General features: G+C 50.8%; 1 long non-coding RNA gene across 1 annotated transcript; it reads right to left on the reverse strand.

The window, feature by feature from the left end:
- Positions 1-1,993: 1,993 nt before the first annotated feature.
- LOC127686270 (uncharacterized) lies at positions 1,994-2,955 on the reverse strand. The gene is made up of 2 exons (XR_007978062.1): positions 2,700-2,955; positions 1,994-2,400 (listed from the first exon to the last, which is right to left on the reverse strand). It is a non-coding gene; the product is annotated as an uncharacterized LOC127686270 (long non-coding RNA).
- Between the last annotated feature and the right edge of the window lie 20,558 nt (positions 2,956-23,513).

Here is a 23,513-nt window from a genome sequence, read left to right on the forward strand (position 1 = left end):
TCCGGTTTTGTTTCTGTTATTGTTGTTTGTTTCTTTTAAAAGCTGGGTCTCCTGTAGCTCAACCTAGCCTCAGACTTGCTGTGTAGTCCAAGATGTCACTGATCGTGAGCTGTGTTCAGCTGGGATTATAGGAGTGCCCCATAGTGCTCATTCTGTGCGGAGCTGGGAACTGAACCGAGGGCCCTGTATGTACGCAGCAATCATCTACTAACTGAGCCCTGTTCTCACACCTGCTCTAAATTTTTTTTTTCTCTTTTAGGATAAGGTCTTTCTCACTCTATAGCCCAGGGTAACTGCATTCAAGGCAATTCTTCTGCCTCAGCTCCCTCATACTGGATGACAGGTAACAGCCACCACACCCAACTCCAGCCTGCTTTCAAACTCATCATCCTCTTGGCTGCCTGGGCTTTGCCAAGTTCAGGAACTTCCAGCACATGTCACCACCTCTGGCCAGAAGCAATTTTCTTCCTAATATTTTTGACCCGAGGGCTGGGTGATCCAGAGACCCAACAGTCACTCCTAGAAGTCACAGTTAAAACAGGGACATCTAGGAGGCCGCACACAGGAGAACAGTTGACTCGGAAACCCAGGGGCTGCTGACAAAGTTGCAGTGCGCTCTGAAGTGCACGTAGGGTTTTAAATGACTCCAGAGATTGAAAAGAACAGTGTCAAAGATGCTTAGACCCCCCCTCCAAGTCCCGCCCCCAGAAGCCAGAAGAGATGAACAGGAGATGAGAAGGGAAGGTGGAGAATCAATAAGACTAAGAGCTACACCCAGGGTGCACGACAGGGGTTTAGAGCTCTCTCGCTCTCTGGAAGGGAGGGTTTCTGTTTCTGGAGCTGGAAGGCATGGGAGCAGGGGGGTCAGAGAGAGGTGCAGCAGAGCTGAGGGGGCTCTGGAGGTGGGTGGGAAGCCAACTGAGCAGCAGACAGTGGACACTTCCAGATGAGTTAGTGTGTGCTCTTCTGAATGGTAAAGTTCTCTCCTTCCTCCTCCCCTCCCTCCCTCCCTCCCTTCCTCCCTCCTCCTCCTCGTCCTCCTCCTCTATCTCTTTCTGGCTCTCCCTCTCCCTCTCCCTCTCCCCCCACCCCCATAGGTTCTCAGTTGGTCTTCAACTTGCTAAGTGGCTGAGGACGATCTTGAACTCTGGATCCTGATGACTGCTTCTCTCAAGTGCTGGGTGACAGGCGTGTGCCACCGCGTGCGTGCTGGGGCTATGCTGAGGGAGGATTTGCAAATGTCAGGCAGGCATTCTACCAGCAGAGCCGCACACAGAGCTCCTAGCGGTCATGTGTAGCCGCTTCCCTCTGGGTTTATGCAGAGCCGAAATGAAATTTCAGAAGAGTGGATTTATGCCTGAAGTCCTATTATAACAGAAGAAATCTGAGCTCTTGGTTCCCTCGGAGGCCAGCTGACAGGGATGCAGAGTGCAGGGGTCAAGAGAGGCCGGCCTGAGAAGATGTTGCCCAGAGCAACAACCTGGGAGGGGAGGGGAAAGGATTGGCCTAGACTCTGTCTTTGGAGGCCCTGGATAGGCTCAGGTCAAGGCAGGAAATCAGATCTGAGCCATTCAGGACTGCAGTTGATACCCTTAGGGGCTGCTGGCTCACTTTTGGAAAATTATTTTCCTGTCTTCCGTCAAAATAGCACTGTGGGTAGCAAGTATAGTGTATAAGACAGATAATAAAAACACCCAGTTTATAGGATGGGTGTGGATACCCCAACCTGCCCTGGGAGAAGTCACATCACAGCAAACGAGACCATTAGAATCCCTGCAGGACAGACCCACCCTCCTTTCTAATATACAGGAGCTCTGGTTCTAGAAGCCATTTGCCCATCCCAGCTGTTTTGAGTATTCCTTTTTTTTTTTTAATGAGTTAGAGACTTTGAAAGGGGACCTGCCCGTGCTGGCAGGCTTCAATTTCATCTTGAGTCTACTCTGCCTGGTAACAGAAGCCCCAAAGCCCAGGAAAGCGACCACAGGCATCTGGAAAAGATTGACTTGTATGTTTTTAATCACCAGAAGAAAACTCAGCCAGGGAGTTGGCCAGCTGAACTGAGAGTTTGAGGGATGAGGGCCAGCAGCAAGGGAGAGAAGTCTCCTGGGTCCCAGAAACAACTTTCCCCAGAGAACTCCGGGCAGGCCCTGGGGGAGCAGCCAGTCAGGGCTGGAAGCACAGGGCAGGGCCAGGTTTGAAAGTTTGTTTGTGCCTGAGAAGAGATCCCTTCCACATCAGGAACGAAAACAGAAAACACGTTTCCCACCGAGTTTTCTCATCTCTCCTCTTCACTGCCTCTTCTCTTTATCCCGTTCTCCTTCCTCTCTGATTTTTTACCTTGGTTGTGGAAAAAGTGTTGCGATTCCTGAAGACAGCTTCTTCCTCATCCTCCCCTGTGAACTGTGGAGCAGAGAATTCATTTAGATTTCTGCCGTGTCGGGGCCTCTCTCGTTAAATGAATCCCATTGTCTCCTGGAAGTCCAGGCAAGTCAGCCTAATGACGCCTCGCTCCCTCCAGTCCTGAGCAAACGTCCCGGGTGCCTTCTGGCTGTCTCTGCCATAGTTTCCTTGGCAGCTTTCCCGTTTCCATTCTATTGCTCCATGCTCTGAAGTCCTCCCCTGCCGCTGGCCCCACCCACACGCTAGTCAGAGAGCCCGTCTTCTGCACCCCTTTCTGATGCCTCGTGGGGTGTGCTTACCCCATTTCCATGGTTTCTGTTCCTACTGGCAGTGTAACTGTACACAGCTAGGCTGTTTGGATTTTTCAGAGGACATGGAGACGGGTTCCTCATGTCCCCGCCAACAGTTCGTGTTTGCTGGGATAGGATGGGTTGGTTGCAGGGAGAGGTAGACATTCTTGTGCCGGTAGTCTGAATAAAGGGCACACAAACACTTGTCCCTTCTAAAGGAACACTCAAGAAAGAGTCCCAAAGAGTCCTTTCACTTCTCCATACAGGCCTGGATGAGGAAGTGGTCAGAGGTAAAGATTTCACATCCTTTATAGCAGCCGGGAAGACATAAATGAAGACAGAAGCTGGTCTGACATTAAAAAAAAATCTCCATTAAAAACTCTTAGCAGGGTGGGTCTCATTGCATTCAGGCTGCGGCCGAGTGCCTCACAGACACATGGCCTCCTGGGCTGAGGCAGGCAGCAGCATTCATGGAAACTTGGGATAATGGTTGGGAACCCCCTTCTCCTGCACTGGTGCTCAGGCCGGAAGCTGGGGACTATTCTGAAGGCTTGTGGAGGGCAGAGAGTGGGCCTCGTCTCAGGGTGGGGACACTGCAGGAAGGTAACGGGAGCTGGATTATGGATTATGACTGGGATGTTTCTAGACACATCGGAGTGTTCGCTGGGTGGGGGCTCTGTACAGTCAGCTTCGCTGTGTAACAAAGTCCCCCACCCTTCAAATGTTAGTGGCTTACACGAGCCTGTGTTACCTCCAGTTTCTGGGGGTCGGACTTCTGGACACTTGCTGAATGGCTTGGGGGGCTCCAGATCTGTTGCAGGCTGGCAGCGGGGAACAACTGCAGGTCTTGAGGGTGTTCTTGTAAGTGCCAGGGAAGGTCAGACTCTGGGCTTGCTCATGGGCCAACCGGTCGGTCCCATATTCCCTTCCTAACCAAACGTAGCTCCTCATCCTGCACATCAAATTTGCATTGTGTGGCAAGGGACATGGGGTCCAAGGGGCGGGGATCGAGAAAGGCCAGATGCTACCAACTGGATATCGCTCTATTATTTAAAAGGTGTGTAGAGGGGCTGAGGGGGTGATTAAGCTTGAGGACGTCAGTTCCAGAGCACATGTAAGAGAGCTGGGTATGAGCCGGGCGGTGGTGGTGCCCGCCTTTAATCCCAGCACTTGGGAGGCAGAGGCAGGCGAATTTCTGAGTTCGAGGCCAGCCTGGTCTACAGAGTGAGTTCCAGGACAGCCAGGGCTATAAAGAGAAACCCTGTCTCTAAAAATCAAATAAATAAATATATACATATATAAATAAATAAATACATAAATAAATAAAGGAAAAAAAAAGAAAGAAAGAAAGTTGGGTGTGGCATGTATAGCCCCAGTGCTGGGGATGTGGAGACAGGAGGGTCACTGCCCAGCCAGTCTAGCCTAACTGGTGAGCTCTAGGCCTCAGAGAAACCCACCTTAATGGAGGTGGACTGCATTTCTGAGGCAGACACTGGAAAGGACAGGGAATATGAAGAGACCGTTCTGAGAGGTGTGTTTCTCCATCTTGAATGTCCCTGCAAGCCTGGGTTGGTGCCATGTGACATGAGTTTGCTGTTTTTAATTTTCTTCTCTTCAGGGTAGGAGACAAAGCCTCATTAACATGATGCATTGAAGCAGGAAGCAAAGAGACGGTTAAATGACCTGAGAGGCTGTGTTTGCAGCCAAACAGGGTAGCGTTGCTACCCCAGCAGCGAGGCTTGGAGAGTCCAGGAGCTGCATATGGGGACCTGGCTGAACTTCAGTAGAGAAGGACCTGACAGCAGTCTTGAGCACTGAGGAATGCTGGGGCACCCGCCCTGTGGCCCCCACCCTATGGTGCACCCGCCCTGTGCCCCAGCATCATCCTTCCAAGGTCCTTGGCTGGTAGGGAAAGGAAGTCTCCAGAGCTCACCTTCCAGGACAAAGGGGGAGACTGCTGACTGACGCTAGACCCTGTGCTAAGTTACTGCATATTGGTGTTTCAGGGTGGGCCTTGCCCTAGGAGACTCCATCTTACAAAGAGCTCTGGACTCCATCTTGATAGTGGGGGTGGGGTTGAGGGTTGGGGGTGGATGACTGCAGCCCCCCCTCCCCCGGTGAACCCTGAAACTGCATCATCTGCCAGGTACCACCCACCCAGACCAGACTGGTAGGTGACTTATCTCTAGGAAAGAAAGGGAAAACAGCCACCTTACAAGTTTGTTAGGCTGGGCTGAGATCGTAGGGGGTGCGCTAGCATAAGGTGCACGGGGATCCTATCAGGAAGCCCAGGTATACCAGACAGAGGAACCTATGACTCCTTCTCACTGACACAGCAATGGCGTGGCCCCACGCCAACCTATCGTCCATCCCTGTGTGCTCCTCAAGGACCAACACGCAGAGAGCGGCCTGACTTTCCTGGAGCTCCAAGCAGCTCAGCTCAGCCCCCATCCTGATGCAGCTTACTTGACTGCCTGCCAGGCCGTCCGTCGCCCATCTGGACATGAACTTACCATTCTCTGGATCCAGATTCTCTGGATCTAGGTTTGCTCTTTCACCTCACAGCTGGACAGCTTCATCCCCAAACCCTGACTTCAGCAGTGAGTGGTGGCCCCTCCCAGCATTGGTGTGGTATGGAATCTTGTCTGTCTGTCTGTCTGTCTGTCTGTCTGTCTGTCTGTCTGCCTGTGTGCCTGTGTGTGTGTATGCCTGCCTGTCTGCCTATCTGCCTGCCTATCTATCTATCTATCTATCTATCTATCTATCTATCTATCCATCCATCCACCCATCCATCCATCCACCTACCCACCTATTTATCTATCTATCTATCTATCTATCTATCTATCTATCTATCTATCTTAGATAGGGGTTCACTGCTATGAACAGACACCATAACCAAGGCAAGTCTTACAAGGACAACATTTAATTGGGGCTGGCTTACAGGTTCAGAGGTTTAGTCCATTATCATCAAGGCAGGAGCATGGCAGCATCCAGGCAGACATGGTGCAGGCAGAACTGAGAGTTCTACATCTTTATCTGAAGGCTGCTAGCAGAATACTGACACCCAGACAGTTAGGACTAGGGTATTAAAGCGAACACCCACAGTGACACTTCTACTCCAGCAAGGCCACACCTCAAAAAGTGCCACTCCCTGGGCTGAGCATATACAAACCATCACACTATCTTTCTATCATTCTGTAGCTGGACTTTTGGGCTGCCTTGTTGTGCTCTTTTTTTCCTACCACCCTTCTCCATCCTATTTCACCATTCCAAATCCCCAACACTAGGTAGGAGAGAAAGAAGGCTAGAGGAGAAAAGGGTGGTCTATATCGTTAGACTGCTTCCTGCTGATTAGGGGTGTCGAGTTCCCTGGGGCAAACCTAATTTCTTCTGCTTAACAAACAGCAACCAGCAGCATCCAGCCAGAAACCAATAAACAGTAATCACAAACCAGAAATAACAGCAAAAGCAGCAGCAACAGTAACAGCAGCAGTCACCACTGCTGTCTCTAGGGGCTGGCATTTTTATACCCTTCTAAGAATCCCCAGAATTCCAATGTAAACTATCTTAAGTTGGCAGAATCACATCCCTACCAGAGCACAAGACAAATCACAATCAGCTGCTGTGGGTAGTCTGAAGGAGCCCTATATCTAATGCTTGGAATTAAAACTAAAACATAGTCATATCACTACATCTATCTGTCCATCCGTCCGTCCATCCATCCATCATCTATCTGTCTGTCTGTCTGTCTGTCTATAACTAGTGCCCTATTTGCATGTACACCTGCATGACAAAAGAGGCCATCGGATCCCATTACAGATGGTTGTGAGCCACCATGTGGTTGTTGGGAATTGAACTCAGGACCTCTAGAAGAGCAGCCAGTGCTCTTAATCAGTAAGCCGTGACTCCATCCCATGGCATATTATCAATACAGATAAGTATCAGTCCACTTCTAAAGCATTTTGGATTCTGCAACACCCTCTTTAACCTGTATTCTTTCTGTAAAAGTGTGTATAGACACAGACATATCTCTTATGTGCCTTGTGCTGTGTGATATGAGAACTAACATTAGTAATTAAGACCAGAATAAAACAATCAGCATGTGTCTTACCAGGTTCCTAAGTGATGTATATTATATGACAAACCACTGTCCTTGAAACAGCTCAATCTTGTGAATGTTATTCAGTGATAACTGGCAATATGGTGCTCACAGTAACAATGGTCAGGAAAGGTCATTCTTCAGGGTCATGGCTGAGCAAACTGTAGGGCTATCAAGGGGACAGTGTTCCTGTCTACACTGAGTGCATGCCTGCATTGTGTGTAGGAGTTTGCAAGGCAGCAGCAGGTCTGTGCAGAGTGGGCAGTGAGATGCAGTGCAATCCAGTCAGGGAGTCAGGCCTCCTTGGGATTGGGAGGTTTAACAGGCCTGGGCCCGCTCTTTGGAAAGTGGCCTGCATGGGGCCAGGTGAGACAAGATTGACGAGTACGTATCTCCCAGCTCGGCCTCCCAGGCGCTGGGATTGCAGTTAGGCACTGTGATGCTCGTGGCCCCTTCAGTAAATACTGGCCAAGCAGGCACGGTCTAGGCATAGGATACAGCAAAGAGCTACTTTTTTCCTTTTCTGTAATACAGGAGATGGAACCCAGGGCCTTGTGCATGCTGGGTAATCACTCTGGACTGTGTCCCTGGACTTGCGAGAGAGGAGAGAGAGAGAGAGAGAGAGAGAGAGAGAGAGATCCATCCATTCATCCATCCGTACACATGTGTGTGTGTGTGGGTGGTGCATGGCTGGCTCTGGGTCCAGGCCAGGAGCTGTAATGGAAGAAGACTTTCTTACAAAGTGTAAGGATTAATCAGAAGATGAAAAATAGACCCTAGGGGGACCTCTGCAACAAGGTGAGTTTGCAGCCTGCCTCTGCAAGGACTGCTGCCCAGGTCCCGAGTGGCTGAGGTGGTGAGTAGGCATGGGGGAGCTAGACTGCAGGGAAGGGCAGGGAGGAGATGGGGTCGAGGGGAGACTTGGTGGACATTGTGGGGCTCGGGCTTTCCCAAGAGGATGGAGAACAGAGGCGAAGGAATCCTAGCAAGACAGCTATCCCTGGAGTGGAGAACTGGGCCTGTCTGGGTGTGCCCCAGGCTGAGGTGCTTACCTCGTTCTGCCTTTGAAAATACTCAGGGCTTGGAGCACGGGTGGGCAGGAGGATGGGAAGGCGGGGCCTGGAAGGTGGGCAGAAGTCTTGACAAAGAAGATGGAGTCAGAAGAAGGACTATCCCTGAGGTCTGCTCACCGAGTAGGATGGCCACACAGAGGTCCAGATGCATTGACTTTCTCTTCCAGGCATGCGCAGAGTACCACAGCTCAGCTGGGCCTGCACCCAGCGACTCCTGCTCACTAGCAAGTGCGACTCCTGTCAGCGTTCCTTCCTCAGCCTTTCCTGCCCCCAGCTCCTTCCTGTACCTGAGAGACAGTCCTCAGGATGTCCATGGCAGAGGAGCTCCTGAATGTAGTGAATGGGCGCCTTTGTGGCCAAGGACTTAATTCACAAAGTTAATTGTGGATGAGATTGTTCCCCGTTGTGTGGTTGTGAGGGCTTTTCTTACCTGAGTTAAGTGTGGTGGGAAGGTCTGCCCTGTATGTGGGCAGTAGCATGGCGTAGGCTGGGCTCTGGATTTGATGGAAAGGGGGGACCTGAGCACAGGCAGCCATTGCTTCCTTGTTCCTGACCAGAAATGGCGGCTGTCATGGCTTCTCTGTGGTGATGGACTTGAGGTACCTTGATCTGTGAGCTGTAAAATCCCTTCTCCCTTAAGTTGCTTTTCTGGGTATGTTATCACAGTAACAGGAAAGAAACTAAGACCAGAGAGAGAGAGAGAGAGAGAGAGAGAGAGAGAGAGAGAGAGAGAGAGAGAGAGAGGGAGAGAAGCTGCAGAATGGGCATGACCCCAGAGGTTACAGGAGGTCAGGAAACAGACTCTCTTAGAGAGCCCCAGGAGGAACACAGCCTATAAATCAATTCTAAACCTCAGGGTTCTGAGAGATAAGGGTGTGTCGTCTGAGAACGGTAGCACGGCAGCCGCAGGAATCCAACAGATACCTTCTGTACTCTGCCCCACGTCTACGGGGCTGGCCCCTATGTGCCACTGTCTGGGCCCTGTGCCCTCTGACTCAGGTTTGTCCAGTCTATGGCTGGGCCTCAGAGCTTCTCTAAGGAGTTGCCTGGGTGCTTGGGCCGGGCAGGACAGTGTGGCTGCGTGTCCATCCAGACCCTCTCTGTCCTGTCATAGCAGACTTGCAGGCCAAGACTCAGTGATGCTCCTGCTCTGTTTTGTGTTCCCTTGCTTTCTTCAGCTCCTTCTTGGTTAAGTGACCCTCAGTTGATCCGGCTGGATGGTACCCCGCTTCCTGTCGGGATAAGGTTGAGAACGCTGGGATGGGGGCGGGGCATATTTTGAGATCTCTGAACTTTGAAATGTGCCCAGGGCACAGGGCCAAGGACAGGGCTCTTGTGATGTCCCCAAAATGAGAACATTCTATGACTATCTGAGTTCTCAGTGAGTTTTGGGCTCAAGGATGACACCTCAGCTGCAGGTCAGGGTGCCAATGGTGCCTCTCTTCCCTCAGAGCAAATATCAGGATGTGACCAGAGCTGTTAGGTGTGAGCCTAGGTCCTGGCAGCCCTGACAGACCAGGCTGGACCATTTGTTCCTAATATTCCAAGGGCAGGTCACAGTGAAAAGCAGGGAAAACCTTAGGGTTCCTGACATGAGGAACATGCAACCCTTAGGTTTAAATAGAGGCTAAGGTTTACACAGCTCGGCAGTCCTGGCTAAAGCATGATCCTTCCCATCACCGCCTCAGCTTGAGGCCCTCAGGTCTGTCCTGCGCGACTTGGATCTGCTGACAGTGGACAGTGTGTGGAATCTTTTTCTGAAAGGCCAATTCTTCTGGCTGGAAGCAGGCTGCAGCCTTTTTCTTCACTGTGCAGGGGATTCCTGGGTAAATTTTGACTTCTTGGGGTCTATTGTCTGAATAGTCTGATATTCAGAGAGAGGGACACAGCGTTTCTTTCTAAGCTATCTTCTCTCCTGGCAGAAGAGTTACAAGGGGACCAGTCTGTTCACAACATGTCCACTGGGCTGCGAGATCACAGAGCATCCTGGCCACCAAGGGCTCCAACAAGGCCGACTTTCTCTCTGCCCTTTCCAGACTTGCGCCGGGTTCCTTTTCCAGCCAGTGGGAGACGGATGGTTTCATTACTTGCGGTGCTTGGCAATAAATCTCGCAGCAGCAGTGGAGGCGAGCTCTTTCCCCAGGTTACCTCCTGTCCTGTGATTCATCATGCTTAATCTTTCCTTTACCTTTGAATCTGGGGGCTGGGGAGGAGCAGAGGCCCCGGGGACTGAGGGGCTGTCACTCCTCAGAGGCTGAGAAGAAGGGACTGTCTGCTGACGGGGGTCACAACTCGAGGTGGGCTGCAGCAATGGCGGCCTCGGTGTAAGGGAAGGGGCTGTAAAGGGACCTTGGGGGCCCTCCACTGCTGGTTTGCCAAGAAAGTCTCCCAGAGAAGAAGGGAGAAAGCTGATCTTCAGTCAGAGGAAGCGGCCGTAAAGTTCTCCGCCAGGGGAGCGCTGAAGAATCTAATTCCAATGAAATGTGTTCTTGTTTGTGTACAATTAATTTTCCTCCCAAATGAAGGCTTTGTCTCTCACTCTGTGTCTCAATAGCAACCGTGTAATTAAGGCAGTGCGCGCGCCTCTCTCCTCAGAAAGGGGCTGCTTGGTGCTAACACGGTGGGAAGCAAACATTGCTTGGATTGGTTCCTGGTTCCAAGGAAATTAAAAAGAAAACACAAAGGAAGGAAGAAAACACCTCCAAATAGAGACTTGGCCACACAGGGATGTCGTCACTGGAGAAATGGGAAAGTCCTGAGAACGAGGCAGAGGCCGGGGACGCCTGCTCTCACTGCGGGAGACTGGGAGGGTGCTCAGGGAGCCCCAGAAATTTTGGAAACAACTAGAATGACCAGTTCGGTTGCCCTGGGTCCAGGTGGGAGGGGCTTGTGAATGAAGTAGGATTCACTGTTTCTCCTAGCAAGTGCATTTTATCTGCATAGTTACCCTCAGAAACAATAGTCACTCTGAGGGATTGCCCTCTTACAACTGTCCTTGGAACTGAAGGAACTTGGCATTTTCTTCTCCCAGTTTTCACATGCTCATGTGTATGCATGTGTGTGTATTTGTGTGCACACGTGTGTGTACAGATGTGCATGTACCTGGAGGCATGAGGTTGGAAATCCACCACCTGGATGGATCTTTCATTTTGGCCACTGAGGCAGAGTCTCCCAATCAATCTAGAACTCATTGACATGGCTGGTTCTTGCCACCTAGCCCACTCCACCCCCCTTCAGAGGCTGCAGGGGACCTCTGAAGGAGGAAGGCCACCATCCCGTTTCCATGGATTTCTGGAGATTAGGAGTCTGGTCTTCATGCTTGCATGCCAAGCACTTTCAAATTCTGAGCCATCTCCCAAGCCCTATGGCACTCTTGACCAAACTGCATAACTCAGTGTGCGTGTGCGCGAGTGCGTGTGCGCGCCTGCACGTGTGTGCGCCTGCACGTGTATATGTGTGCCGACTCACAGAGGCCAGAAGCGAGCATCAGATTCTTTGAAGCTGGAGTGCCAGGCTCTGGTAAACCACTTAATGTGGGTCCTGAAAATCTGGACTCTGGTCTCCTGATAGAGCAGTGAGTACTCTTAACTGCTGAGCCATCTCTCTAGCTTTTGACTGAACTTGTGGATGCCTTATTGACTGATATTTTTAGAAATGTCCTTAGTGTTTTGTTTTGACACAGAGGTGGGCGCAGCCCAGGCTGGTCTCACTCTACTCATCTGTTAACGTCTCTGGTGGATGGCGGAAGCTGTCGCTTTGTGCCCCTCCCCCCACCCCGTGCTTTCTCCATCCTCTGGCTTCCCACGTGCGTGGGTTCCCCTCACGCCTCAAGTGCCTGTGTTCCTCTGTCGACTTGTGAGGCCGGTTGTCAGTCTCAGTTATATTTATGAAGCCCCTATCCCATATTAACTAATGTGACCACAGGCAACACCTCAGGTGGCAGAGTTTCAAAGGACCCATCCAAGCGTGAGGAGATAATCCAACTGGTAAAGGGTGAAAATATAGAATAGAAATTTCAGAGATGTGTGTGGCCACTGAGCCCAGGCACAGAGACTTGGGCAAAATCACCACGTGACAGATGACCTTCAAGAGCAAGTCACAGAGACAAACATCAATGGTTTTTCAGTGCACACAAAGACACCTTGCATCATGGTGGTTCTTCAAGAGGCATCACCCCCATGAGTCAACAATTTCAGTCATTAGAGGCTAAGCCCTTAGTCTATAGCCATACCGTCTCCAAGTGCTCCTGATCTCAGAAGCTAAGCAGGGTCAGCCTGGGCAGTCCTTGGATGGAAGAAAGCTGACTGAACGTACTGTTTGACCGGCCACCCCCAGAAGAATAGAACATCTTCATTCAGAGTAGACTCAACTGGAGCCATGACGATGCCCATCAACTCCAAGATGAACAGTCTTGGAGGATGAACAGACTGGGTGAACAGTCATAGAGGACGAGGCAGCAAATTGCAATAAAAAGATAAAGTTGCTGACGAGATCATTGTGCACGGATCCCAGAGAGTATTATGCTAAGTGAAGAAGCCAGACACAATGTATCGCTTCTCTTGCATGCGATTCTAGAACATTCAAAATTAAAGTGGTGCTGAAGGATAGTGGTGTGCAGGGGCCGGGAAGATGGGCAGGAAGGGATTGCGTTTTCTCTGGCGATGGCGTCTTTTAGATGGTGACTGTCACGGTGGTTATGAGGTTTCCCTACACTTGTCAGAACTCATCAAAATGCTCACTTAAAGTCGCTGACTTCCACTGTCTGCAATTAAATTCCCATAAAGCATATTTTTAAAAGCAGCTTTCTGTCACTAACATTAATGGCAAATCACCGCTCACTGCCAAAATAGCAGGCAACTGTAAAAACAAATACATATATTTTAAAAGGGTCGGAAGGGAAAACAGACAGCCCAGCTGTCGTGCGTGTCCGTGCCCCAGGCTGTCTTTGTGAGCTCCAAGGCTCCAGCTGGGGATCACATCTGCAGAGCCTTCCCACCACACAGTGGACCACCCGAGCTGCGTGGGGGACCACAAGGAGGAAGGTATTTTGAGTGGACATAACCTAGCGTTGGTTTGGTGTGGTGTGGGAAAACTGTGGTATTACTGCGTGACCATGCCAGCCTATGCCAGCAGACAACCAGGAGCTGCGTTTAGTGAGACGTGATGTCATCTGTGGCCCACGCAAACCCCAATAAGTGCCTCACGTCTCCTGGACTTAGTACATACATGGCTGTTCTAGCTGGGATTGCTTCTCCTTATCTAAGATAGCCAATTCCTTCTTATTCTTGAGGGTCGTGGTGTCTCAGTTTAAAAGTGTCCCCTCAAATGGGCCTTTTCTGACTCACCCCCCACTTTTGTAGCGAGTCTGCTCTCGGTTCAGATGTCCTCCATCTCAGCTCCCGGTCATTCTTTACAAAGCATTTAAATAAGTAGCTTGGTGGCTGAGTGAATTTCTTGCATGTACTTGTCACCTGTCTCGGACTGACCAGAGGTCTCGGCAGGTTAGAGGCAGACAGGTCTAGACTGCCCGGTGTGTTTTCCCCAGAGCCCGCAGGGGTCCTGTCACCTGGCAGGCTGCTTTAGTTCTCCTTGGCTGCACAATAAATTACCGTGAACACGTGAGGTGTCTGTGCATCAGGATGGATGGTCTGATTTTAGCTCAGCCCCCAGGTCAGAGTCTCGAAGGCTGCAATCAAAGGGCTGTGGAGGGGGCCCAGAGGGTAAAGCGTTTGCTGTGTAAGTGTGTGGACCTGAGTGGACCTGAGTTTGGTTAAAGCTGGGCGTGGCAATGTGAGACCTGGCACTGGAGAGGCAGAGACAGGCAGATCCTGGAGCCTAACTGCCGGGATTGTCTAGCCCAAACCGTGAGCTTCAGACTCAGGGAAGGAAGCGTGTCTCTATAATGTGGACAACAGAGGAAGATCTCAGACCTCTGGCCTCCATGTACTCATGAGGAGGTGAACACATCTGCTCACATGTGCACACACACAAACCATGTACACACACACACCACACACACAGATTGCAGGTAGGATGTGTGGCATGATGCTTTTCCACACTTCCAGAACTGTCGAAGGATTCATTTCCTATGACCACAGAACTCTGAGCAGCCACAATGTATTTGTGCATGCGAGTGTGTGCGTGCATACATGTGTGTGCATGGTGTGTGTGCACACATGTTTGTGTGTGTACAGCATGCATGCTTTCATGTGTGTGTTTGTGTGTGCAAATACATGCATATGCATGCATGCCTATGTGTTTATGTGAGCATGCACTTATGCAGTGTGCAGTGTGCTGTGTGTGTGTGTGTGTGTGTTTGGGGGATGGGTAAGTACTTGGGGCAGGTGGTAGGGTTGTGTAGGGGTGGGCATGGAGAGGCATCTCTGACTTTAAGAATCTTCCTTCAGGGAAGTTTTGAATTCTCTCTTAAGTATTCACTGATTAGGCTAGGTACACACAACTTAATCTCCCTATTAATTAACTCAGTGCCAACTGTTTGAAGAACTGTAATTACATCCTCAAAAATCCCTTTACCTTTGCCCTATCACGTGATGGACGGGATTGAAATCCTACTCTAAGCACAAGTCCCACCTCCACATAAGGGGGAGAAATCTGGGGGTCCTTTGTAGAGGGCAGCCTGTCACTCAGCTCTCAATGTCCCCTAGGGTGGACTGTCACCTGTGCGTCCTGTCTGCCTTACTCTGCTCAGCTACTGTCCCGCGCCAGGAATTCTTTCCGGCTTGTATCGCTGCCATCTTTGTCATGTTACCCTCTGGGACCGGCTCAGAGACCCCCCGTCATTCCCGGCTTGCTTCCCTTCTCAGTCTCAGACAGATGATGTCAAGGTCTACCTTCCCCACTACTGGAGGCCAGGGGGTCTCAGGCCTGAGCCCTGTCTGGCCCAGACATGGCTGTGTATTTGAACTCATGGAGTCACATGGAAGTTGTTCCCTATGAAGATACCTTCTGGGATTCTCTCTCTCTCTCTCTCTCTCTCTCTCTCTCTCTCTCTCTCTCTCTCTCTCTCTCTCTCTCCAAACATAACTAATATTAACAAACAAACACGCACGCTGGTGTCCACTCATGTGCTTTTGAATTCCTGCAGTCTCATAATCCTATAAACATGAAAAGCCCACCTGCACAAGCCCATGGCTGGCCCTGCCTGCGGATAGCACCTCCTGTTTTGCTTTGTATTTGCAGAGGCTTCTAAACGGACACTCTTGGAGAAGTCCTGACGGTAGCTGTGACTGTGATGGTCCCCACTACAGCAGTCATACAACCAGAGGAGCAGAAGAGCCCAGGAATTGCCCCAAGCACAACCCTAGTGTCGGGTGACTCCGGAACTGGTCCTTCTGGTTGGGTTGGGAGAAGGAAATGGACAGATGCGTGTATCTTTGTTCTTTCTTCTGCTGGACAGGCTTTGGAAACTACCCAAAGGTCTAAGGCCCTGAAGAATGGGGCTCCTGAGCGCTCTCTCTATCCCAGAAGGCAAGGGCTCCTTCCCGTTCCCCAGCCCCAGAGCCCACAGGGCAGCTGCCTTTGAACAGAGCTCTGCTGCACGCGAGACATTCCCTGTCAGCTGCCCAGGTAGGATAAATAGGGAGCCAAGCCCCATGGCTTGTGGGATGGCCACAGAATCCCTGATTTGATCCAGGCCTGGAATTGTTGTCACCGTAGCTGCAGATGGAGGCTGGGAACCCGTTCATGCTGTCCCTGGTGCCAGTTGGGACCTTGGCATGGGTGCTGTCCGTCAGGACTGGCTGTTGTTACAGGACCTTTGCCTGTGCCGCTGCATCTGTGAGAGTCATGTGCGTGTGTGATTACTGTGGCACTGGCACGCAGATGAAAATCAATTAATGACATGACCTTGAGACCTTGCTCCTGTCATGTGACAGGCTGAATCATATTGTGTGCGTCATATGGCCAAATGGATTAGCAAGACAGGTCTCTCTCTCTCTCTCTCTCTCCCTCCCTCTCTCTCTCTCTCTCTCTCTCTCTCTCTGTGTGTGTGTGTGTGTGTGTGTCTTTCTCTCATGCAATGGATGATATCTGTTCTTGGATAATATCTGTTCTTATCACTTTAGTATTTTTTATTTTTAACGATACACATTCCTAAGTATGTGTGTGTATGTGCATGAGTGTGTAGTAGCCACAGAGGCCAGAAGAGGGCGTTAGATCCTCCTGAAGCTGGAGTTCCAGACAGTTGTGAGCTGCCAGGTATTTGTGCTGGGACCTGAACTTGTGTCCTCTGCAAGGTCAGTATATGCTCCTAACTGCTGGGCCGTCTCTCTAGCCCCCACTGCAGCATTCTTTAAGGCTTTCTGACTTTTTTTCTCCATACTAATAAGCTAGGGAAATTGAATCAGATGACTCAGACAGGGAACAGATATTGTGGTAAGGACAAGCCTTTGACTCTTTGTCCCTCACACTGAGACAGGCTGGGACCACTTTAAGTGGGCAACAGATAAATACATTCCAGGGCCTTCATGTGTTACACACTAAAGCATGCTTTCAATAGCTTTGTCAAAACAAAACCAACTAACTACCCAACCAAATAAACAAAAAATCAAAACAGAGAGCGAGAGCATCACGGGGCAGAATGTTTACTGTGAGTCTCATCCAACTAAAGCAAGCTCCACTGCTACATTTCAATATGCTGTGCACACGGTCAGCAAGGGTTGCAGGAATGCTACTGAGCGAAAATCTAAATGAGCCCTCACTTTGCTCCTGCTTAGCTAACGCAAGTCTCAGAGGTCACACGGAGCAGCAGGGCAGCTGCCATGCAGTTGGCGCCTCTGACGTGACGTTCATAATGCTTGCCTGGTTACATTGCAGATACCCGAAGGTCATTGTTGCTTAAAGTGCCAGAGCTGTGAGATCTGATGGCTGACTGGAACGGGATGGACGGCCCAGGCACCTCCATCTTTAAGCCGCCGTCACTGCTGTCTTTGGCCCTTGGACCTTTGAATCAGACTTGGCTCTGTTCCACTGAGAGAAACATTTTGTCTAGGAAAGCCACCGAAAGTGGGCGTGGTCTGCCTCCTGGGAGCAGAGAGGTGGTTTTTGTTTTTATGTATCTACTCTGTTTTTCTCCACAGCTCCAGCACCTGGAGGTCCTCAGTTTACCCTAAGGCCCAGAGTGTGGCCTCAAGAGCGTGGAGGTCACTCAGCGGTTCCTGGCTTAAATTCGCTCCCAATCAGCAGACAACAAAGATTGACAGGGGTTGGGGGTGGGTGATGGTGGGGTGGTGTCTGCATGGAGGGGGTGGTGTCTGCAAGAGGGTGAGGTGTTTGCACTGGAGAATCTTTGAAACAGGGTTGTGACTGGCAGACAAACACCAAACAGTAACCAAACCCCAGAAAAACAAAATGTCAAAAGTCTGCAGTTTGGGGCTACAGAGAAGGTTCAGCATTAAGGTTCTGTTGCTCCCAAAGTTGGAAGATTTTGTTGGGGACTGCTATACCCGAGTTCTTTATATTTACCCCCAGCTGTCTTTGTTGTTCATTGTATGGTGGGGTGCTTGCTGGAATGGAAAGGTATCTTGTTGTAAGAGGAGCATTGGGTGAACTGCCCCCCAACCGGGGCCTAGAGTTTGAGGAGTGGTGGGAGACAAGGTGGATCTCTGAAGAAACAAAACTCATCTGAGACCTGACAGGGACCCGACCAGCTTCCTTGAGGAATCTGACTGAAAGGTCAGGTTGAGGAAACATCCTAGGTGGGGGAACAGCATGTGCAAAGGTCCTGGGGTGTTGCACAGCCAAGGAAGGAAGAGGCTGGAATTGCCACGATGAAGCATGGTAGGAGGTGGGTCCTGCTCTAGGGGCTCGGATACAGGGCATTAGGATGTGTGGGGACACAGGGGCTGCTGTAGGGTCCTCTGGGGTGAGAAGGAGGTGCCTGGACTAGGGATTTCTAGCTGTATGTTTTTGCAGGGACACTCTACAAATGACTTCCTGGCCACTGCTATGTTCCTGCATGATGCTAAAGTTGTTGGGGGAGGGGAGATGAACAGTCCTTCTAGCTACAAGCGTACATCTTGGGGAGTAACTTTTTCCTTATGTAACACGAGTAACTCCGGGAGTCCAAACTAGGGTGGGAAGGGGAGAAGGGGGTGAGGGAGGGGTAGGAGGGATTACAAAGTGCAAGGAAAACAGCAACAGGGACACTGTGAATAATTAAGGGGTGACAAGTCCTGGCCGAGATTCAAGGAGGCTCATTCCTCAGCCTGTCCCCTTCCCTGGGCTCCATGGCAAGATCTGCTGACGATTCCCCTAATTAAAGTTTCCGTCTCTATCCCAGGCCTTCATTCTTACAGACTCAGTGATGTTGTCTCTGAGCAGCGCTTTTCTGCTCAGAAGAGCAGGATTGTCGCCTGCCACCTCCCTCCTCCCGCCCAGGGAGGAACTGTCACCTGAGCCTCCTCAGGTCATCCATCCTCTCGAAGGATCCATCCTGAGGCATCATCTGAAAATGATGGCTCCTGGGGAAGAATAAACCACACCGTTTCCCGCCAGGGCGAGCTTCCCTCCTGCAGTGTCTAGAGCTTGCCCATTGTCCCTGCTAATGACACCCTGTCCCCAGTGTGGCCCTTTCTTCCTGTCACTTCTGGAGCTGTCCTGTTGACACCTTTTCTCTAGGTGTCTCTGAAGCCCTGGAAGGCCTCTCAGCTTGGCACGGCGCCCTTCCCCTCCCCAGTCCACTCTCTTGACGCCCGTGTGTGTGGCTTGACGTGTTCCTGCCTTGCTGGCCGCCTGCCCCACTCTGGGGAAGGACACTCTCAAGGTCAAGGTCCCTGGCAGGTAAACAGCACAATCTCAGATTCACAGACCTGCTCTCCCTCCTGCATCAGCTGCCCGTCAGGAAAGTCGGAGCTTGGCGCTGCTTGAGAAGGAACAGGTGATGTATGAGCCTGTCTGCCGGGCGCCAGGTCCTGATCTGTGTCCCCGTGAATAAGAAGCCACTTAAGAGTGTCAGGCAATCAGGGCCTGCCCCTCCTCCTGCCTTTGACCTTGCTTCAGCTTTTGTGGAGACTTTGTGGGGGTGACATGACAGAGCTCATGTCATCAGATCAGCACCCCCGAGGGAGAGTATAGAGATGGTGTGGTCCCTCCTCCCCCATAGCACATGCTGTGTTGCTAGTGTGAGTGCCACCCAAGGACCCACGAGACCACTGTTGACCAAGAGAGCTGGCTGAGGGGTTTGGGAATTTGGGTCAGAGACTTCTATCAGGAGATGAACGTTAACCAGGCAGAGCCTACAGACTCTGCCCCACACAATCCTCTCTGCCCCCAGTGAACGAGCATCGAGTCGGTAGTGGGTATGGTGTCTCCTCTTTGTGGCCCACACCTGCTTTAAGCACGGGTCTGACCCCTGCCTTGTGCCCACAATCCTGGTGGCACTGCAGTGTCATGTCCCTGTAGGAGAACCCGGATCCTGGTGCATCTGAGATTCACCCCGGGGAGAGCTGAGCCTCAGCATGAGAAATGAGTGCAGACAATCCGCATCCAGGCTTCGCAGGGCCCCACCCCACCCCAGGACTCCACACGTGAGGGTGGCCAAGGGAGGCCACCTTTGCTGGCTTCTCTTGCCTCCTGTCCCTTACCCGCTTGGTCACTCTCCCTGGCCTCCAGGTTGTGACATCTGTTTCCCCATGTGAGACCATTTTCTCCAAGCAAAGCTGGCAGGAGATGAACATACGTGCTTACATGTTGTATGTGCGTGCATGTGTGTGTGTGTGTGTGTGTGCATGCGCATAACATTATAATAAACAATGCTATCTTTTGAAGAGAGGGAGGGAGGTTAGTTCCTGACAGAGTTGTGAGGCAAATGGAGAGGAGAAGACTCTGGAGCAGACCCTGACCTGGCCCTGCCTCCTGCACGGGCACCACTGTCAGTCTGCTCTGACTCTGCTTGCTTCCCGCCTTCCTGGTGCCCACACATACTGCCAGCGGCCTGGGACTGATTTCTTCTTACTTCCCAACAGTGTCAGGGTGATGTCAGTGGAATGAGCCCTGCTGGGTGCATGGAGCGGCTGTTTGCCTGGGGCCCGCTCTCCTGACCATGGGGCGCCATGCTGGAGGCTTACTGAGGACCAAAGGTGATTTGATGACAGTAGTATTGTGTGTGCAGACACACCTCCAGTTAGTTACTCTCAGAACCTGCAGATTTTCAAGTTTCTAATAACAAGATTACCATCTTGTGACCTTTCAGCTAGAATTTAGAGTCTCAGAGATGGCCCCAGGGACCTGCCTTTGCTGGACAAAGATCCAGCTCTGTCCTGCCTCTCCACTCTAGAGGCAACTAACTGAGCATTCGAAGCTCACTGTGAGGCAGAGATGGGACCTGTCTGTCGTGATCCACTTCTCCATGAAGCTGACGATTTTTCTGTGTCTCTCCCTCCATGGGTAGGAGGTGCAGGAATGGTCTCCAGGGTCCTGGCCCACCCACCACCCCTGACCTTCCTGAGGCAGGGACACTGGTGCAGAGCTGGTTCTATCACATGTTCTTTCCTGATACCCTGAGTTTTTGGGTGAATGAAGAAAAGGAGGGAGAAGAGAGAAGGGGTGATTGTGCCCCAGGATCCCAGTTTAGGGTAAAGATGCTGCGCCCTGGCTACCATGGCTTCTGTTTTTTTATCCTGTGAAGAGCCAGCTCTCACACACTGTCCTGGGGGCTGAGGACCTTGGTGGTGGCCAGCGAGGATGCTCCTCGACAACCTACACTCCTTTTCTGGACAACTGCAGGTGTGTGAACAGGGTGACTGTGGGCCAGGTCCCTTCTCTGTACAGGAAGAGGGCACACAGAGCCATCTGTGGCCTGGTCAGGGAGTGTGAGCCTAGAGCTGGGGAGCCCTGGAGTCTCACAGGACTGAGGCACGGCAGGGGTGCAGATCAAAGGGGCCCATGACCTAGCTTTTCCAGACCAGACCAAATATTTCATTTTCTTCATCCCACTTTTTTTTTTATTCGATATATTCTTTATTTACATTTCAAGTGAGTTTCCCTTTCCTGGGTCCTCCCTCCCTGAAAGTCCCATAAGCCCTCTTCCCTCCCCCTGTTCCCCAATCCACCCCTTCCCATGTCCCTGTCCTGGTATCCCCTACACTGCTGCACTGAGCCTTTCCAGGACCGGGGCCTCTCCTTCCTTCTTCTTGGCCTTCATTTGATATGTGGATTGTGTCTTGGGTATTCCAAGCTTCTAGGCTAATATCCACTTATCAGTGAGTGCATACCATGAGTGTTCTTTTGAGACTGGGTTACCTCACTTAGGATGATGTTCTCCAGTTCCATCCATTTGTCTAAGAATTTCATGAATTCATAAACTTTAAAATCATGACTCTAGGAAGTGGAGGGGTGACTCAGTGGTTAAGATCACCTCCTGTTCTCTCAGAGGGCCAGGGTTCGATTCTCCAATGCCCACACAATGACTCACAACTGTCTGTAAGTCCAGTTTTAGGGGATCTGACTCCCTTTCCTGACCTCCTCTGACAGCACACATGAATGCGGTGGACAGACACACATGTATGCAAAATACCAATACACATATAAAAATAAAAAAATAGAAAACATTCACAAACCAGGACTACTACGTTGCTTCATTTAAATTGAGATAAATTAATATAAAATTCACTCTGTAAAAGAATATAATTGAAGTTACTGACTTTTTTTCTTTTTTTAAAGACAGGATCTCACTATGTAGCCCTGGCTGTCCTGGACCTCAGTATGTAGACCAGGCTAGCCTGTAACTCATAGAGACCTACCTGCCTCTTGAGTGCTGGGATTCAAGGCAAGCAGCAGCACCCCCACCACTGAGTGGTCTTTAACATTTGCAAGGTTTAAGTTCATTGATTTTCTAATTGCAGACCAGGCATCATCCTGTGCCCATTGGACCGCTCACCCCCACCCAGGTGTCCTATGGGATCACTGATTTATTTCCGGTTCCCACGGACATGGCTACTGGAGACTTTTCGTAGACACAGAAACACGTGACCATGTGCTAGCCTTTCTCATTTGGTGCAGGGTTCTCCAGAGTGTGAGCCAGTCTCTCATCTCTTTTGGTTTTAAGTGAAGGGTACACCCTTCTCCCTCCCTCCCTCCCCCCTCTGTCTTTAGTTTTAGTTTTAAGTGAGGGAATATATTAAATTATCTTCCGCAAGCAAACGTCTTGAGTCCCACCCTGACCCCAAGTGTCATCAGCTTGGGGGTCAGGGAGCCTGAGCTAAGTGGAACAGAGTGAACCCCAGGCCCTGTGCACAGGCAGTTGGAGTTTTGTAACTGGGCTATGAGAGCCCGCGTTGGTTGTCACCACCAATGCCACCATCCAGCGGGGACCTGGATTGAATCTCTAAACTGAGTTTTCTTTTCAAAGTGTCATAAATACTGAAGCTGCTGTATGGATAATGAGAGCTAAATAAACGCAACATGATTCGGTAGGAGGGAAGCAGATACAGAAGGGCTTGATTAGGAGAGCTTAGGGCAATGTGACCACAGGTGGTCATGGAGAGGAAGAATAAACCTTCAGGTCTGGGAAGGAGCCTCGTTAGGAGAGACACCAACCCAGACACCATGATGGGGCCTGCTGTCAGCCCAGAGAAGCAAAAGGAAATCACTTATTTGCTATTTATTTATATTTATTTATTTGAGGAGTAAGTCCCACACCATGTATCTTAGCCTTCACACCAGGGGTCACAAAGCAGGAAGACACTAGAAAAATGTTGTAATTCAAGATTTTCGTGGGCCTGGGTCTAGAGGTGACGAGAGGGGTCGGGAGGAGGCAGGCTTGAATCTCAAGAGGAAGGGAGACCACAAGGCCATAGCAAGCTCTGTCCGGAGAGAGTTTTGGGGATAGGGGATGATGGGAGAGCCAGGGCGTGTGGCCTGATGCCTGTGTGCCGCAGCCATCTGTTGGCCAGTGAGAATGCTCCTGGACAGCCTGGATTTCCTTAACAATTGTCGAGCATGTGAACAGGATGACTGTGTGCAGGGCCTGTGATCTGGAAGGCAGAGGAGGAACACCACACTCTGATTTACATTTCTCCAGCCAGCAGGGCTTATAAGAAGTGAACAGACACAAGCAATCCTTCTAGAACTCTGCCCTGATCTTTCTGGTCAGGGGCTAGCCTTGTCTCCGAGACTCATGATGCTGGTGCCCTTTCCTATGGTCTCCTCTATGGTTCTGCTTTATAGCCTCTCTGGTTTTACATATCCCCAGGGCCACTGAGCCCTTTGCTCCTCTTGGCAGTGTTCCACCTGGGCTAGAGGCTAACTCCGAACAAACACACGGCTGCAGGTGTGCACTGGCTACTTGTTGTGCAGACTTATAGATTCTTCTCTGCGACTCGAAGTTCAGATGTGTCCTCTTCTGACTATAAAAGTGGCCCCACCTGTCTCCGATTAATCCTTCCACTTGAAGATAATAGTTCTGGGGACTGAGGTCAAGGAACTGGAAAGGGAGGGTGACAACTGGCTTGCCCTTGTTACAGAAGCCCATGGTGCAATTCTTGTGACACCTGGTCCTTCTTGGGGGACCTGAGGAAGTCCCCATCCTCCTTCAATGGACCAGTTAGAATCAGGCTGATGAACAGTGCTGTGGAAGCGTAAGTTAAATAAACCATTTCCTCCCCAAGTGCTTTGGTCTTGGTGTTCCATCAC

This window comes from Apodemus sylvaticus, chromosome 5, assembly GCF_947179515.1.
Source record: "Apodemus sylvaticus chromosome 5, mApoSyl1.1, whole genome shotgun sequence".
Lineage (NCBI taxonomy): Eukaryota > Metazoa > Chordata > Mammalia > Rodentia > Muridae > Apodemus > Apodemus sylvaticus.